This window comes from Scyliorhinus torazame, chromosome 5 (genome assembly GCF_047496885.1).
Source record: "Scyliorhinus torazame isolate Kashiwa2021f chromosome 5, sScyTor2.1, whole genome shotgun sequence".
NCBI classification, from domain to species: domain Eukaryota; kingdom Metazoa; phylum Chordata; class Chondrichthyes; order Carcharhiniformes; family Scyliorhinidae; genus Scyliorhinus; species Scyliorhinus torazame.
The window spans coordinates 66,882,289-66,899,265 of NC_092711.1; the positions used below are offsets into that span (position 1 = coordinate 66,882,289).

At 46.9% G+C, this 16,977-nt stretch overlaps 1 long non-coding RNA gene across 1 annotated transcript in view; it reads left to right on the forward strand.

The window, feature by feature from the left end:
* LOC140418195 (uncharacterized) overlaps positions 1-11,144 on the forward strand; it is a 41,787-nt gene extending 30,643 nt beyond the window's left edge. Inside the window, exon 2 of the long non-coding RNA XR_011944817.1 lies at positions 5,254-11,144. This is a non-coding gene — a long non-coding RNA (uncharacterized lncRNA). The remainder of the gene's footprint in view (positions 1-5,253) is intronic.
* Positions 11,145-16,977: the final 5,833 nt, after the last annotated feature.

The following is a 16,977-nucleotide window of genomic DNA, read 5'->3' on the forward strand; positions in this document are numbered from 1 at the left end:
TCCTCACCTTTTTTTTTTGGACACTAAGGGCAATTTAGCATGGCCAATCCACCTAACCTGCATGTCTTGGACTGTGGGAAGAAACCGGAGCACCCGGAGGAAACCCACCCAGACACGGGGAGAGCGTGCAGACTCCGCACAGTGACCCAGCGGGAAATCTAACCTGGGACCTTGGCGCTGTGAAGCCACAGTGCTAGCCACTTGTGCTAACGTGCTGCCCATGTAGTCCTTGTAGACAAATTCCACTGCCCTCCACTCATCAATTATCTTTGTCCCTTCCTCAAAAACTCGATCAAGTTAGTGAGACATGACCTCGCCTTCATAAAACCATGTTGCTTCTCGCTAATATGTCCACTTATTTCCAAGTGGGAATAAATCTTTTCTCAAAAGAATTCTCTCCCATAATTTCCTGCCACTGACGTGTAATTACCTGAATTATCCATGCTACCCTTCTTTTTTTTTATTGGGTTTTTGAACAAAGTATATTTGGCGTTATGTACACAGAATATGATATATATATATGTACATATACATAGAAGAGAAGGGCACACAAACATATCACAAAAAAAGTAACAATAAAAAAGAAATAAAAAATCAAATGAAGTAACTGGTAGAGTATTATGCACCAGCTCAACAGCAGCAACTCTGTACAATTGGCAAAATTATTTATAGCACCGAAGTAGGCATCTGTTTGTGTGTGTGTGTGTGTGGTGGGGGGCGGGGGGGGAGACTGGGGAGGTAGATATACACTTGGGTGCCGGAGAAACAATTACAGAGGGCAATACTTGATGGGTCTGGTGTTGGTGTTGTCACTTGCTTCTCCCAGGCGGACTTCGCTGCCAGTATCGTCTCGCGCTCACCTGCGCTTTGGCCATTCCTCCCGTCTTTCACCTGTATACTATCCTTGCTACCCTTCTTTGTTTTTTTATAAATTTAGAGTACCCAATTCATTTTCTCCAATTAAGGGGCAATTTAGCATGGCCAATCCACCTAACCTGCACATATTTTTGGGTTGTGGGGGTGAAATATATTTTATCAAATAGCTGCAGTGATATCAGAGTGTGGGTGGAGCTGGGCTGTCCATCTTCACTGCAGCTATTTGATAAACACCAGGTTCTTAAAGGTACTCTCACATGACAATTCTGAATTCTCCCTCTGTGTACCTGAACAGGCTCCGGAATGTGCTGACTGGGGGCTTTTCACTGTAACTTCATTGCAGTGTTAATGTAAGACTACTTGTGACAATAAAGATTAGGATTATAAAAAAATGTTCCAGCAAATTTCCATCCCACCCGCGATGATTCTCACGGCCGGAAATATGACCCCAACAAATGGGGTGAAGCCAAATCTTTAAAAGTCAATCTGTATTTCAAATTGTTGCCGTGCTGTCAGAGAAAAGGTTAACTTTGCTGCTTGTTTACAAAAGGGAAGAGGAAACATTCACAAAGCTTCCCACAACTTGTGAGATCTGAAACATAATTTCAATGCTGAAGTTTATCTTCAGAGATTGAAACGTTTTGGTGTCTTTTCCAATTGGACCAGTAAATTGTGATTCGCACTGAAAGGTTTACTTTCACTCAGTAATTAGAACATTTCACTTTCTCAGCACTGACACTTCAGATCAAATCCCAATTGTTCTCTTCCCTTGTAGCTGGTGTGTGGAGATCATGTTCACTGTAGATCTGTCAGCACAGAGACCGCACTGTGCTTCTGGATACACTCAGTCTGCAGGTAGATGAATCTTTTAAACATCACCCAAGTGATGGTCTTCCCCTGACTCGAAGGAGTGAGATGTCCCTGTAGTTGATGCTGTCTCCCTGTCACTGCTGTTTTTATTGCATCACACATGTTCCGTGGACCAGTCTCACAGCCCAAAAGAGGAGGGCAGGAAGGTGTGACAGTCGATGGGACTTTCTGTGTGTGAGCAGTTCAGCTGGAATTCCATCCTTGCCGGGTGCTTTCTGCTTGCTCAGCAATCAATGGCCTTTTCCAGCTCAAATGATGAGAATTCCTTGTCCAACTCAACCAAGATAGGAAGCTGTAGGAGAGTCAAACAGAGACTGGGAGATGCCCTTCTCACAGGGGTGCAGCTCACTGTTGTGTTCAACCCAGCTCCTCCTCACTCTCTCACCATGACTGACACTGAGCATGCTCAGAGCACACACCCACACTGCACCTGTGTACTGGCCTCATACACTCACTGATCGGGAACTTTCTGCAGCACGGGGGATTCTGGGTAACACAGCCGCCATAGAGCAATTAGTAAACAGGAAGATTCTATTTCCCAGTCAGCAAAACAGAAGATCCACAGTTAGGCAAGATGCTGGGCATGAATCACAATGAGAGGTTTGGATACTTTATTTAATACAGAAGCACATTATTCTGATAAGATATCACTTAGACATGGGCACAAGCAGGCTGATCTACAGTATGTACAGTATTTACAACACCTGGGACACGGTAAATCATCGCATCAAATCAGTGATAGATTTGTTTACTGTTCATAATTGTGACTGGGTCACACTCACGATTCATGCAAAATGCAACTCCCCAGGTTTTTTGACCCACTCCCTCCAGACCTGTTTTCACTCCAAGGGTCTTGACACCTGCCTTAGTCTTTATGAAGCCATGATCAGCTCACACTGCCCAACAACCAGCCTCTCCTGCACGGGGACACAGGGTTTCCATCACCAAATATCTGTCCTGGTCCACGCACATCGACGCTACCACCAAGAAAGCACAACAGCACCTATACTTCTTCAGGAAACTAAGGAAGTTTGGCATGTCCGCACTGACTCTTCCCAACTTTTACAGATGCACCATAGAAATCATCCTATCTGGCTGCATCACTGCCTGGTATAGCAACTGCTTGGTCCAAGACCGGAAGAAACTTCAGAGAGTAGTGAACACAGCCCAGTCCATCACACAAACCTGCCTCCCATCCATTGATTCTATCCACACCTCCCGCTGTCTTGGGAAAGCGGGCAGCATAATCAATGACCCCTCCCACCCAGCTTACTCACTCTTCCAACTTCTTCCATCAGGCAGGAGACACAAAAGTCTGAGAACACGCAGAAACAGATTCTAAACAGCTTCTTCCCCGCTATTACCACTCCTAAATGACCCTCTTATGGACTGACCTGATTAATACTACACTCCTGTATGCTTCAACCAATGCCTTTGTCTATATATTTACATTGTGTACCTTGGGTTGCCCTATTATGTATTTTCTTTTTAGTTTACTTTCTTTTCATGTACAAAATGATCTGTTTGAGCTGCTCGCAGAATAATACTTTTCACTGTACTTCGGTGCACGTGGCAATAAACAAATCCAATCCATATCGAGGGAGTAATCTGCCTCTCTTGCATTGGTGCACTGCATTTCCCTCATAACACAGTGTCATAGAAAGGTGACAGCACAAAACAAAGGCACTCAACAAATTGTATCTGTGCCAACTTTCTGCAACTGTCACAATCCGCTGTCATTGGCCCTGAACTCTGCAGATATTTTTCTCCTCAAAAGATACGAACAGATGAGCAAGGAGCTGGAGTTGGCTATTCAGCCCAGTCTGCTCCACCATTTAATAAGCTCATGGCTGATCTGACAGTAACAGATAGTTGTCCAATTCTCTTTTCAAGGCATCAATTGAATCTGCCTCCACCACATTTTCGAGCAGTGCATTCATGAACCCACATGCAGCACAGAATGGTTTTCTTCACATCATAAGATATAGGAGCAGAATTAGGACACACGGCCCATCGAATCTGCTCCACCAGTAAATCATGGCTGATATTTTTCCCATCTCCATTCTCCTGCTTTCTCCCCATAACCCTTGATCCCCTTATTAATCAAGAACCTATCTATCTCTGTCTTCAAGACACTCAGTGATTTGGCCTCCACGGCATTCTGTGGCAAAGAGTTCCACAGATTCACCACCCTCTGACTGAAGAAATTCCTCCTCATCTGTTTTAATTCCTCCTCATCACCTGAGGAAGGAACTGTGCCCCTGAAGCATGTGATTCGACACAAACCTGTTGGACTTTAACTTGGTGTTGTAATACTTCTTACTGTGCTCACCCCAGTCCAATGCCGGCATCTCCACATCTAGACTAGTAAAGCAGAGAACCAGGCTGAAGCCCTGGGGATCGGGGTTCCACACGGCAGATCAACTCAGCAACCCAATTCAAGGGCAATTCAGGATGGGTGTAAATGAATACTGAAAATGTCAATCGCGTAACTTTTCCACACACAGAAATGAATGGGGTTTGATAATGTTTCTGTGCAGTTTTAAACCGAGGGCCTTTAAGCAAATATGATAATCACTACACTACAGAAACAGGGAACAGCACCTTCCAAACCAACAACCACTCCCATCTAATCAGCAGATACCCTTACATCAAGAACACACCAGACACTCCCCGCACACATTGACTGACACACCCACACACTCAGGCATGCAGCCACTACCATCTAGGACAGGAGAAGCAGATATATATTTTTTTATTCAATTTTTGGCGGGATGTGGGCATCGCTGGCTAGGCCAGCATTTATTACCCATTCCGAGTTTCCCATCAGAAGGTGATGGTGAGTTGCCTTCTTGAACCACTGCTGTCCTTGAGGTGTAGGTACACCCACTGTGCTGTCAGGGACGTAGTTCCAGGATGTTGCCCCAGCGACAGTGAAGGAGCGGTGATATATTTTAATGTCAGGGTGCTGAATGACTTGGTGAACCTCCAGGTGATGGGGTTCCCGGTGTCTGTTGCTCATGTCCTTCTAGATGGTAGTGGTTGTGGGTTTGGAAGGTGCTGTCTAAGGAACCTTGGTGAGTTACTGCAGTGCATCTTGTTGATGATTCACATGGCTGATTGGTTGATTTATTGTCACATGTACCGAAGAACAGTGAAAAGTATTTTTCTGTGGCCAAGGAAACGTACACAGTCCATACATAGTAGACAAAAAGAATAATTGACAAAGAAAATAATTGATTTTATTGTCAGTCTGCAGACAGGAGCTGGAGAACTGAACCCAGGCAGAGGAGAGGGAGGGAGAAAACTGGGAGTGGAGGAAAGAAATGGTGCAGATGGGGAGATGGGTTTGGATTTCAGCCCAGGGAGGAGGGAGAGTGTGTGGGAGGGGGATTTACAGCTTTGTGGGAACAAGAGAGGAAAAAATGTTCCAGAGAAACTAGAATTGTCTGTTCAGAATTTATACGCTCCACTGACAGTGATGACGTTTGTAAATTCCTTTTACAGGATATTAGAAAGGAGGATTTACAGATGTGAGACTGAAACTAAACATCATCTGACAGTCACTCAATTCATCAGGACCTGAAAATCCTCAGACTTTGAATGTTGAAGGAGAAACGATTGTCTCTTCTGTCTGTGAGAAACACTTTTAAACATCAGTGTGACTGGAAAGATATTGAGACAAACACACCTGAGTGAGAGTGTTCCAGTGAACTGACTGAGGAAAGAGCTTTAACCAGTTACACAGCCTGAAGAAACATCACGACCATTCACATTGGGGAGAAACCATACATGTGTCCTGTATGTGGAGAAGACTTCAAGCGATCATCCAACTTGGAGAGACACAAGGACGCTGCACCATGGAGAGACCGTGGAAATGTGAGGGATTCAGTTACCCTTCCCTGCTGGAAAACCATTGGCGCAGTCACACTGGGGAGAGGCCATTCACCTGCTGTGTGTGTGGGGAGGGATTCATTCAGTCATCTGGCCTTTGGTCTCACCAGCGGATTCACACTGAGGAAAAGCTATTCATCTGCACCTCCTGTGGAAAGAGGTTCAGGCATTCTTCAGCACTCACTGTACATCAACGCACTCACACTGGGGAGAGGCCGTTCGCCTGCTCCGACTGTGGGAAGGGATTCACTCAGTCATTCCACCTGCTGTCACACCAGCGTGTTCATAGAGGTGAGCGGCCATTCACCTGCTCTGTGTGTGGGAAGGGATTCACCGGATCATCCCACTTGCTGTCACACCAGCGAGTTCACATTAAGGAGAAACCATTCAGCTGCACTTCCTGTGGAAAGAGTTTCAGACAGGCATCCTCCCTCCTTGTACACCAGCGGCTCCATACTGGGGAAAGACCGTTTACTTGCTTTGTGTGTGGGAAGGGATTCACAGTTTTACCCACCCTTCTGAGACACCAGCAAATTCACACTGAAGAGAAACCATTCGGCTGCACCTCCTGTGGAAAGAGTTTCAGGCAGTCATCCAACCTCACTGCTCACCAACACACTCACACTGCGGAGAGACCATTCACATGCTCTGTGTGTGGGAAGGGATTCAATCGGTCGTCCAACCTCACTGCTTAACAGCGCACTCACACTGGGGAGAAACCGTTTACCTGCTCAGTGTGTGGGAATGGATTCGTGAAGTCTTTCAACTTGCTGACACACCAACGCACTCACACTAAGAGACCATTCAACTGCTGTGTGTGTGTGGGAAGGGATTCACTCAGTCACGATGTCTCCAGAGACATCAGCAAGTTCATAAATGACTGCAGGGGTTGGATTCTGCTGTTGTTGCTGTTGTTTAGTATTGATCATCTGACAATATTTTGTACTTGCTGATGTTAACCCCTATAACCGCTGGAACTTAATCTGCTGAAAATGTCATTTATTGTGGGGGCTACCAGTGTCTATTTTTAAAAGCACCATCTGTGATCTTTCCCCTTCATTCAAGAACTCTCAGCAGAAACCTGTTTAGAATAAATTTCTGAACTTTTGCTTCTATTTTAAATAAATCTTTGGTGTAAAATCTACAATTCAGCATCTGAAAGATCCGACTCCAGGGCTCAAAACATATTGTTTCAATGGCTCTTCTTGAGATTTTCTCGAGAGATGCTCTCTGATTTTCAGGAGTTAATTTTTGGTTTCCATGGTCTCCTTTTCCACTTTCACTGACTCCTTTATTAAGTGATGTAGTCACGCAATCACATTCCTGTCTGTACAAGGGGCTGTTTAGCACAGGGCTAAATCACTGGCTTTGAAAGCAGACCAAGGCAGGCCAGCATCACGGTTCAATTCCCGTACCAGCCTCCCCAAACAGGCGCCGGAATGTGGCGTCTAGGGGCTTTTCACAGTAACTTCATTGAAGCCTACTTGTGATAATAAGCGATTTTTAAATTTCATTTGTGTTGAGTATTTTTTTAGTTTACTTTTAGTAGATGAGATAGCTCAAATACCAAAGACTGTGTACATATTAAATCTTTTAAATTGGAATCTATAAATTAGGGGCGGGATTCTCCGACCCCCCCCCCCCCCCCTCCGGGTCGGAGAATCACCGGGGGTCGCCGTGAATCCAACCCCCACCGTCCTCCAAATTATTCGGCACCCCAAAATTCAGCCCGGCGTGAATCGTGCCGCCCGCCTCGGAGAATGGCGGGGGCCGGCGCGACTCAATGGGCCCTGGGGCTGCCATAATTCTCCGGCCCACAATGGGCCGAAGTCCCGCCCGTTTTTTGCCAGTCCCGCCGGCGTAAATTGGAGTAGGTCCTTACCGGCAGGACCTGGCGGCGTGGGCGCCCTCCGGGGTTCTTGGGGGGGCAGGGGGGATCTGGCCCCGGGAGGTGCCCCCACGGTGGCCTGGCCCGCGATCGGGGCCCACCGAAATCCATATACACCACATCAACTGCTTTACCCTCATCCACCTGTTTGGTCACCTTCTCAAAGAACTCTATAAGGTTTGTGAGGCACGACCTACCCTTCACAAAACCGTGTTGACTATCTCTAATCATATTATTCCTTTCCAGATGATTATACATCCTATCTCTTATAAACCTTTCCAAGATTTTGCCCACAACAGAAGTAAGGCTCACTGGTCTATAGTTACCGGGGTTATGTCTACTCCCCTTCTTGAACAAGGGGACAACATTTTCTATCCTCCAGTCTTCTGGCACTATTCCTGCAGACAAAGATGACTTAATGATCAAGGCCAAAGGCTCAGCAATCTCCTCCCTAGCTTCCCAGAGAATCCTAGGATAAATCCCATCCGGCCCAGGTGACTTATCTATTTTCACACTTTCCAGAATTGCTAACACCTCCTCCTTATGAACCTCAAGCCCTTCTAGTCTAGTAGCCTGAATCTCAGTATTCTCCTCGACAACATTTTCTTTTTCCTGTGTGAATACTGACGAAAAATATTCATTTAGCACCTCTCCTATCTCCTCGGACTCCAAGCACAATTTCCCACTACTGTCCTTGACTGGCCCTACTCTTACCCTGGTCATTCTTTTATTCCTGACATATCTATAGAAAGCTTTAGGGTTATCCTTGATCCTACCTGCCAAAGACTTCTCATGTCCCCTCCTGGCTCTTCTTAGCTCTCTCTTTAGGTCCTTCCTAGCTAACTTGTAACTCTCGAGCACCCTAACTGAACCTTCATGTCTCATCTTTACATAAGTCTACTTCCTCTTGACAAGTGTTTCGACTGCTTTAGTAAACCACGGTTCCCTCACTCGACCACTTCCTCCCTGCCTGACAGGTACATACTTATCAAGGACACGCAGTAGCTGTTCCTTCAACAAGCTCCACATTTCCATTGTGCCCATCTCCTGCAGTTTTCATCTCCATCCGATGTATCCTAAGTCTTGCCTCATCGCATCATAATTGCCTTTCCCCAGATATAACTCTTGCCCTGTGGTATATACCTATCCCTTTCCATCACGAAAGTAAACTTAATCGAATTGTGGTCACTATCACCAAAGTGCTCACCTACTTCCAAATCTAACACCTGTCCTGGTTTATTACCCAGTACCAAATCCAATATAGCCTTGCCTCTCATTGGCCTATCTACATACTGTGTCAGGAAACCCTCCTGCAAACATTGGACAAAAACAGACCCATCTAAAGTACTCGAACTATAGAGTTTCCAGTCAATATTTGGAAAGTTAAAGTCCCCCATAACAACTACCCTGTTGCTTTCGCTCCTGTCCAGAATCATCTTTGCAATCCTTTCCTCTACATCTCTGGAACTTTTCGGAGGCCTATAGAAAACCCCTAACAGGGTGACCTCTCCTTTCCTGTTTCTAACCTCAGCCCATACTACCTCAGTAGACTAGTCCTCATCAAACGTCCTTTCTGCCACCATACTGTCCTTGACTAACAATGCCATCCCTCCCCCTCTTTTACCACCTTCCCTGAGCTTACTGAAATATCTAAACCTCGGCACCTGCAACAACCATTCCTGTCCCTGCTCTATCCATGTCTCCGAAATGGCCACAACATCGAAGTCCCAGGTACCAACCCATGCCGCAAGTTCACCCACCTTATTCCGGATGCTCCTGGCATTGAAGAAGACACACTTTAAACCACCTTCCTGCCTGCCGGTACACTCCTGCAACTTTGAAACCCTACTCATGACCTCACTACTCTCAACCTGCTGTATACTGGAGCTACAATTCAGGTTCCCAAGCCCCTGCTGAACTAGTTTAAACCCTCCCGAAGAGCATTAGCAAATTTCCCCCCCAGGATATTGGTACACATCTGGTCCAGGTGCAGACCATCCCGTTTGTAGAGGTCTCACTGACCCCAGAATGAGCCCCAATTATCCAGAAATCTGAAACCCCTCCCTCCTGCACCATCCCTGTAGCCACGTGTTGAACTCCTCTCTCTCCCTATTCCTCGTCTCGCTATCACGTGGCACGGGTAACAACCCAGAGATAATAACTCTGTTTGTCCTAGATCTAAGTTTCCACCCTAGCTCCCTGAATCCCTGCCTTACATCCCTATCCCTTTTCCTACCTATGTCGTTGGTACCTATGTGGACCATGACTTGGGGCTGCTCCCCTTCCCCCTTAAGGATCCCGAAAACACGATCCGAGACATCACGCACCCTGGCACCTGGGAGGCAACACACCAACCATGAGTCTCTCTCGTTCCCACAGAATCTCCTATCTATCCCCCTAACTATGGAGTCGCCAATGACTAATGCTCTACTCCTCTCCCCTCTTCCCTTCTGAGCAACAGGGACAGACTCTGTGCGAGAGACCTGTACCCCATGGCTTAACCCTGGTAAGTCCCCCCCCCCAACAGTATCCAAAGTGGTATACTTGTTACTAAGGGGAACGGCCACAGGGGATCCCTGTATTGACTGCTTCCTCCCAGCCCCTCTCACCATCACCCATCTATCTTTATTCTTCGGAGTAACTACATCCCTGAAGCTTCTATCTATGACCACCTCTGCCTCCCGAATGATCCGAAGTTCATCCAACTCCAGTTCCCTAACGCAGTTTCTGAGGAGCTGGAGATGGGTGCACTTCCCACAGATGAAATCAGCAGGGACACTAACGGCGTCCCTCACCTCAAACAGGAGGAACATTGCACTACCTTCCCTGTCATCCCCTCTAGATAAAAAAAAAGAAAGAAAGAGATTACCTGTTATTCACTCCCCTTCTCAGCAAGCACTCACTCAGCAACCTCTGCGCCCCGCACGATAACACATGAGGGAAAATAAATAAAAACTACTTACCAGTCACCAGCCAATCCCTTACCTGCAGGCTGTGATGTCACGGTTCAACTTTCCACTTCTACCTGCCCTCGAGTCTTCCTCTTGATCCTTACAGCGGTTGGTTATTTTTGGTTAGAGGAGGGGGTACGGAGTGAAACACTGAAGAAATGTTTTGGGTTTAAGTGTCACTTGACAAGAGCTCCTCCACAAACCACCTCCAAGTTAGGGTGAGCACACGGACGTATGCAAATTTCCCCTGCAACGGCCAATCAGCAGCTCCGCTCTACTGCCCTCTGCTGCTAGGTGCAGACTCGATGGGCTGAATTGCCTCCTTCTACACTGTAGGAATTCTATGGTTCTAAGTCATTTATATTGATCTAAATAGTTGTGGCCCCAACACTGATCCCAGGGGCAGTCCATTAGTTAATGTGCCAATTTGAAAATGACCCATTTATCCCAACTCACTCTTTTCTGTTAGTTATCCAAGCCTCTATCCATGCTAAAAAATCATCCCCAACACTATAAGTCCTTATCGTGTGCAATAACCTTGTATGTAGTACCTTACGGGTTCAATTCCCATACCAGCTTACCCGAACAGGTGCCGGAATGTTGCGATCAGGGGCTTTTCACAGTAACTTCATACTTGTGACAATAAAAGGTGATCATTATTATTACTGAATGCCTCTGGAAATCTAAATTGAACTTGTTTTATTGTCACGTGTACTGAGGTACAGTAAAACGTATTGTTCTGCCTTCAGTCCAGACAGATCGTTCCATGCATGAAAAAACATAGGACATGCATAAATACACAATGTAAATACATAGGCACAGGCATCGGATGAGAAGATTTGTGAAGAGATCAGTTCAGTCCGTAAGAGGGTCATTCAGTAGTCGTAACAGCGGGGAAGAAGCTGTTTTTGAACCTGTTAGTGCTTTTTCTCAGACTTTTGTGTCTCCTGCCCGATGGACGAAAGAAAAACACAGATGGGAGGGGTCTTTGATTATGCTGTCTGCTTTCTCAATGCAGCAGGAGGTGTAGATAGAGTCAATAGATGGAAGGCAGGTTCGCGTGATGGATTGGGCGGTGTTCACAACTGTCGTTTCTTACGGTCTTGGGCAAACCACATCTACTGGTTCCCTTTATCCACCCTGCTTATTATATCCTCAAAGAACTTCAAGCTCCTCTTTTTGGAGGTGAGGATAGGGGATACAGAAGAGAGGGAGATCCCTTCAAAAGGAACTAACTTGTGTTGGAGATATTAAAAACATCTAACTGATTTGACTTTAATCCGGAATATTAATCCTATAACGGGGCTGGACTTGCTTTTCTTTAGAAACACCCCCAAATGGATAAACAGCAAAGTTCTATCAAAGTAGTTACTTGTGAGCTCGCTGGTGTCTCAGCAGGGTAGATGAGTGAGCAAATCTCTTGTGACATCTGGAGCAGTTGAATGGCTTCTCCCCAGTGTGAACTCGCTGGTGTGTCAGCAGGGTTGATGACTGAGTGAATCTCTTCCCACACGTGGAGCAGCCAAATGGTCTCTCCCCGCTGTGAATACGCTGGTGTTCCAGCAGGTCGGTTGACCCAGTAAATCCCTTCCCACACACAGAACAGGTGAACGGTCTTTCCCCAGTGTGAACTTGCTGGTGTTTCAGCAGGGCGGAAGAATTAGTGAATCCCTTCCCACAAACAGTGCAGGAGAATGGTCTCTCTCCAGTGTGAACTTGCTGGTGTGTCAGCAGGCGTGACGACCAACTGAATCCCTTCTCACACTTTTTGCAGGTAAACGGCTTCTCTCCAGTGTGAATTCGCTGGTGTACAGTGAGATCAGATAATTGCCTGAACCCAGTCCCACAGTCAGAGCACCTGAGGTCTCTCATTACTGTGAATATGTTGGTGGCGCAACAGTTTGCCAGAACTTTTATAGCAATTCCCACAGTCTGGGTATTTAAAAGGTCTCTCTTCAGAGTGAACACGCTGGTGAGCCAACAGGTTGCAAGACAGAGTGAATCCCTTCCCACACGTGGAGCAGGTGAACGGTCTCTCCCCAGTGTGACTGCGCCGATGAGTTTCCAGCTCAACTGGATAATTGAATCCCTTCTCACAGTCCCCACATGTCCATACTTTCTCCCCGTTGTGTCTGCACTTGTGGTTCAAGAGGTCAGATGATTGGCTGAAGTCTCGTCCACACGCAGAGCATGTGTTTAGTTTCTCCCAACTGCGAATGGTGCTTTCTCCTTCCATATTCAAAATCCAAAGATATTCAGGTTACGATAAATTGGGCGACTCAATCAGATCCTGATATGATACCTAGTTCGAGTTTCCCAACTGCAAATTTGTCCCTTTCTCATACTCTGTGAAATTGATTAAAACCAGAAAAAGGTGTAAGTGCAAACCTACAAAGAGACAAAGGCAGGTTGTGAAACTGAGCCAACTGAATCTGGTGATGTGTGGGACCGGCACAAGGAAAAAGTGACCATAAAAACTGCTGAATGTTGTAAAAAACAAACTGGTTCAATTATGTTGTTCAGGGTAGGGAACCTGCCAAACTTGAGTTCATACAAATTTCTGCTGCCATGTCTCCTGAACTGAGTCCCACTCACTCACTCACTCATCACCCCTGAGCTCACTGACCTACATTGGGCCCCGGTTAAGCAACATCCTTGTTTGCAAATCTTGCTCCACCCTATTTCCAGCTACACAGCTGTTTAAATCTTGAACCACAAATAAAACAGAAACACTTACATTCAGGTACTAATAAACTGAGTTTCTCTCAGGTTTTGAAGTGAATCTTGGGTGAGTTTTTCACCTTAAAATTCTGCTTTCCTAATGTCCTGTAAAAAGTCATCACTGTCAGTCCAGGATTAAAAATTCAGAAGAGAAAAACATTTCTCTTGATTTGAGTTTGCTGTGTGTAAATCTTCCCCTTCTAACCTCCAGTAAAAAGAGTTTCCAGAATCCATTCCTGTTAGTCTAGAAGAGAAATTCACAACATTTTCTCCTCCTCCCACTCCCCCCTGATGTCATGTGCAGCCTCCCGGATGTTGCCCCGCCTGGATTAAACATTAGATTCTTATTCTGCCATCTCCACAGGGTGTTTATGGAGCCTCCACATCCATTCCGCCACCTCAGTTACCCTTCTATAATCAGCCGTTATTTACTCATTGAGGCATTTCTCATCCATTAGCAGATTTAGATCAACGAGTCAAAACTTTTCTCTTCTGGTCACTGGGACCCTGAAGCCCCGCCCACTCCATTACGTAAAACAAATAGTCCCGCGTGTGCACTGCTCCTGCTGAAACAAGATGGTCTTCAAATCTGGGCCAATTCTCAGGAAAAACCCTCCGATCTACAAACTCCGGACTTGCGGGGTCATATTTGGTCTTGGGGCCTACACCAGGTGTTTCTGAAGCCTCCGCTCCCTACCCACCCTCACCTCCCGGCTCCATTCCTCCCTCCGCCCCGCCCACTCTCTCCCATTAACAAAAACCTCTCCCGCAAGATGACGGGTCTCCCCAGGTTCCTGTTCGTTTTTCAATGCCTCCCCAGTTTCATCCCCAAGTCCTTTTTTAAGCAGGTGAATAGGATTGTTATGGGATTTGTGTGGGCGAATAAAACCCTGCGAGTTAAAAGGGCATTCGTGGGGAGGGGGAGGGGGAGGACTGGCTCAGCCGAACTTCTACAGCGATTATTGGGCGGCCAATGTGGCCATGATTAGGAAGTTGATGATGGAGGAGGGGGCAGCTGGAGACGGCGTCATGCAGAGGCACCAGCCGAGGGGCACTAGTCATGGTGCCGCTGCCGTTCTCGCCGGCGTGATACACCACAAGTCCGGTGGTGACGGCGGCACTGAGGATTTGGGGACAGTGAAGGAGGCACAGGCAGGAGGAGGGGGCCTCAGTGTGGAGCCTGATACGGAATAACCACAGATTTGCTCCGGGTAGGATAGATGGGGGGTTCCAAGACTGGTATAGGGCAGGCATTAGGAGAATGGGGGACATGTTTATAGACGGGACTTACCCCAGTGTGCAGGCGCTGGAGGAGAGGTTCGGCCTGCCCCCGGGGAATGCGTTCAGGTACCTCCAGGTTCGGGACTTTCTTAAAAAGCAGGTGGGGACATTTCCGCTGCTGCCCCCGCGTAGGATACAGGACAGGGTTGTGTCTGGCATCTGGGTAGGGGAGGGGAAGGTGTCGGACATATATCAGGAGCTGCAGGAGGCTGAGGATGCCTCAGTGGAGGAGTTGAAGGGCAAGTGGGAGGAGGAGCTGGGAATGGATCTGGATGAGGGCCTGTGGGCTGATGCCCTGGGCAGGGTAAATTCCTCCTCATTATGTGCCAGGCTCAGCTTAATTCATTTTAAGGTGGTGTATCGGGCTCACATGACGATGGCGAGAATGAGTAAGTTCTTTGGGGTGGAGGACAGGAGCGCAAGATGTGCAGGGAGTCCGGCGAACCATGCCCATATGTTTTGGGCATGCCCGGCGCTTAAAGAATTCTGGCAGGGCTTTGCGAGGGCGATATCCAGGATCTAGGACACTCGGGTGAAGGTGAGCCCAACAATAGCGATATTTGGGGTGTCAGAGGATCCGGGAGTGCAGGAGGCGAAAGAGGCTGAGGTATTAGCCTTTGCCTCCCTGGTAGCCCGGAGATGGATCTTGCTAATGTGCAGGCACTCAAAACCCCCGAGTGTGGAGACCAGGGTTAGCAATATGGCGGGGTTCCTCAGCCTGGAGCGAATAAAGTTCGCCTTGAGAGGGTCTTTGATGGGGTTCTCTCGGCGGTGGCAACCTTTCCTTGACTTTCTAGGGGAGCAGTGTCAGCAGCAGCTGGATCCGGGGGGGGGGGGGGGGGGGCAGGGGGACTCAGGTGGGGGGGGAATTGTGGATATAATGTGAATTTTGCTTTGTATAAAGACAACACCCACCTTGTTTGTTTAATAATTCTCGTTTATTTTTGTTATGTAAAAACGTTGGTTGGAAAAAGCTTTAATAAAAACATTTATAAAAAAACCTCTCCCGTACTCACCCGCCTCTGGGCAAGGTGACACTGCGCATGTTCCGCGGAGTTCAGCACTGCGCCTGCGCACTGACCTCCCGCAGTGTGAATAGGGCACATTCACACCCGCAGAGAATGCTGGGTAACAGCAACGCCATTGAAGCATCCAAACAGAAGGAAACCAATTTTGTTACGCAATTCAAAGAAATTAATAAATACAACACATACATTCTTGTGAATATCTGCGCTGTTGTATGCCATTACTAAAAAACTTTTATTTTCCTGTCAGTACATGATTAGTTTTTTGACATTTTTCCAACTTTTCCCTGACTCCTCTCAGGGTGCTAAGTCTGTGCGTCAATCCCACAGTCACTGGTTCCTCTCCTTCTCTATTTACTGATGCTGAACTGCAATTCAATGAGGGAAAATGTGAGATTGTTCATTTTGGAAGAATGAATGAGAAGGCGGGTTCTTGTTTAAATGGTGAGACTGCAGAAAGCTGTAGCCCAAAGGGACTTGGGGTTCTTGCTCATGAAGCTCAGAAAGCTAGCAGACAGGAGCAGAAGCTAATAGGGAAGGCAAATGTGATGCTGGTGCTTATGTCAAGAGAGATTTGGTCCCCTCATTTAAGGAAAGATATAATATAATTGGAGGCAGTACAGAGGAGATTCACTGCAATGATCCCGGACATGGAGGAATTTCCATGAGGAAAGATTAAACAAGTTGGGTCTGTACTCCTAGGAGTGCATAAGTACGAGAGGTGATATGATTGAAACATATAAGATTTTTAGAGGGATAGACAGGGTAAATATTGGATGGATGTTTCCACTGATGGTAGAATGTAGGACCAGAGGACATAGTTGCAGAATAAGAGGATTTGAGGAAGAATTTTGTCTCCCAAAGAATTATGTGAGAGAACAGAGAACATACAGTGCAGAAGGAGGCCATTCAGCCCATTGAGTCTGCACTGACCCACTTAAGCCCTCACTTCCACCCATCCCCGTAACCCAATAACTCCTAACCTTTTTTGGTCACAAAGGGCAATTTATCATGGCCAATCCACCTAACCTGCACGTCTTTGGACTGTGGGAGGAAAACGGAGCACCCGGAGGAAACCCACGCAGGCACGGGGAGAACGTGCAGACTCCGCACAGACAGTGACCCAGCAGGGAATCGAACCTGGGACCATGGCGCTGTGAAGCCACAGTGCTAAACACTTGTGCTACCGTGCTGCCAGGAAGCTTTGGAGGCCGCGTCCTTGAACATTTTCAGGGCTGAGATCAATAGGTTTTTAATAATTTATGGAAATCAGGGTTATGGAGAGAAGGCAGGAAAGTGGACTTAGTGTTGGATCAGACATTTTTTTAGTAAATGGAGGAGCATGCTTGAAAGGCTGAATGGCTTACTGCTGTTCCCATTGAATATTAATTATTCTATGGAACGATACAGCACAGATGAAAACTATTTGGCCCATTGTACCAGTGCTGGCTGTTTGGAAGATTCCTCCAAT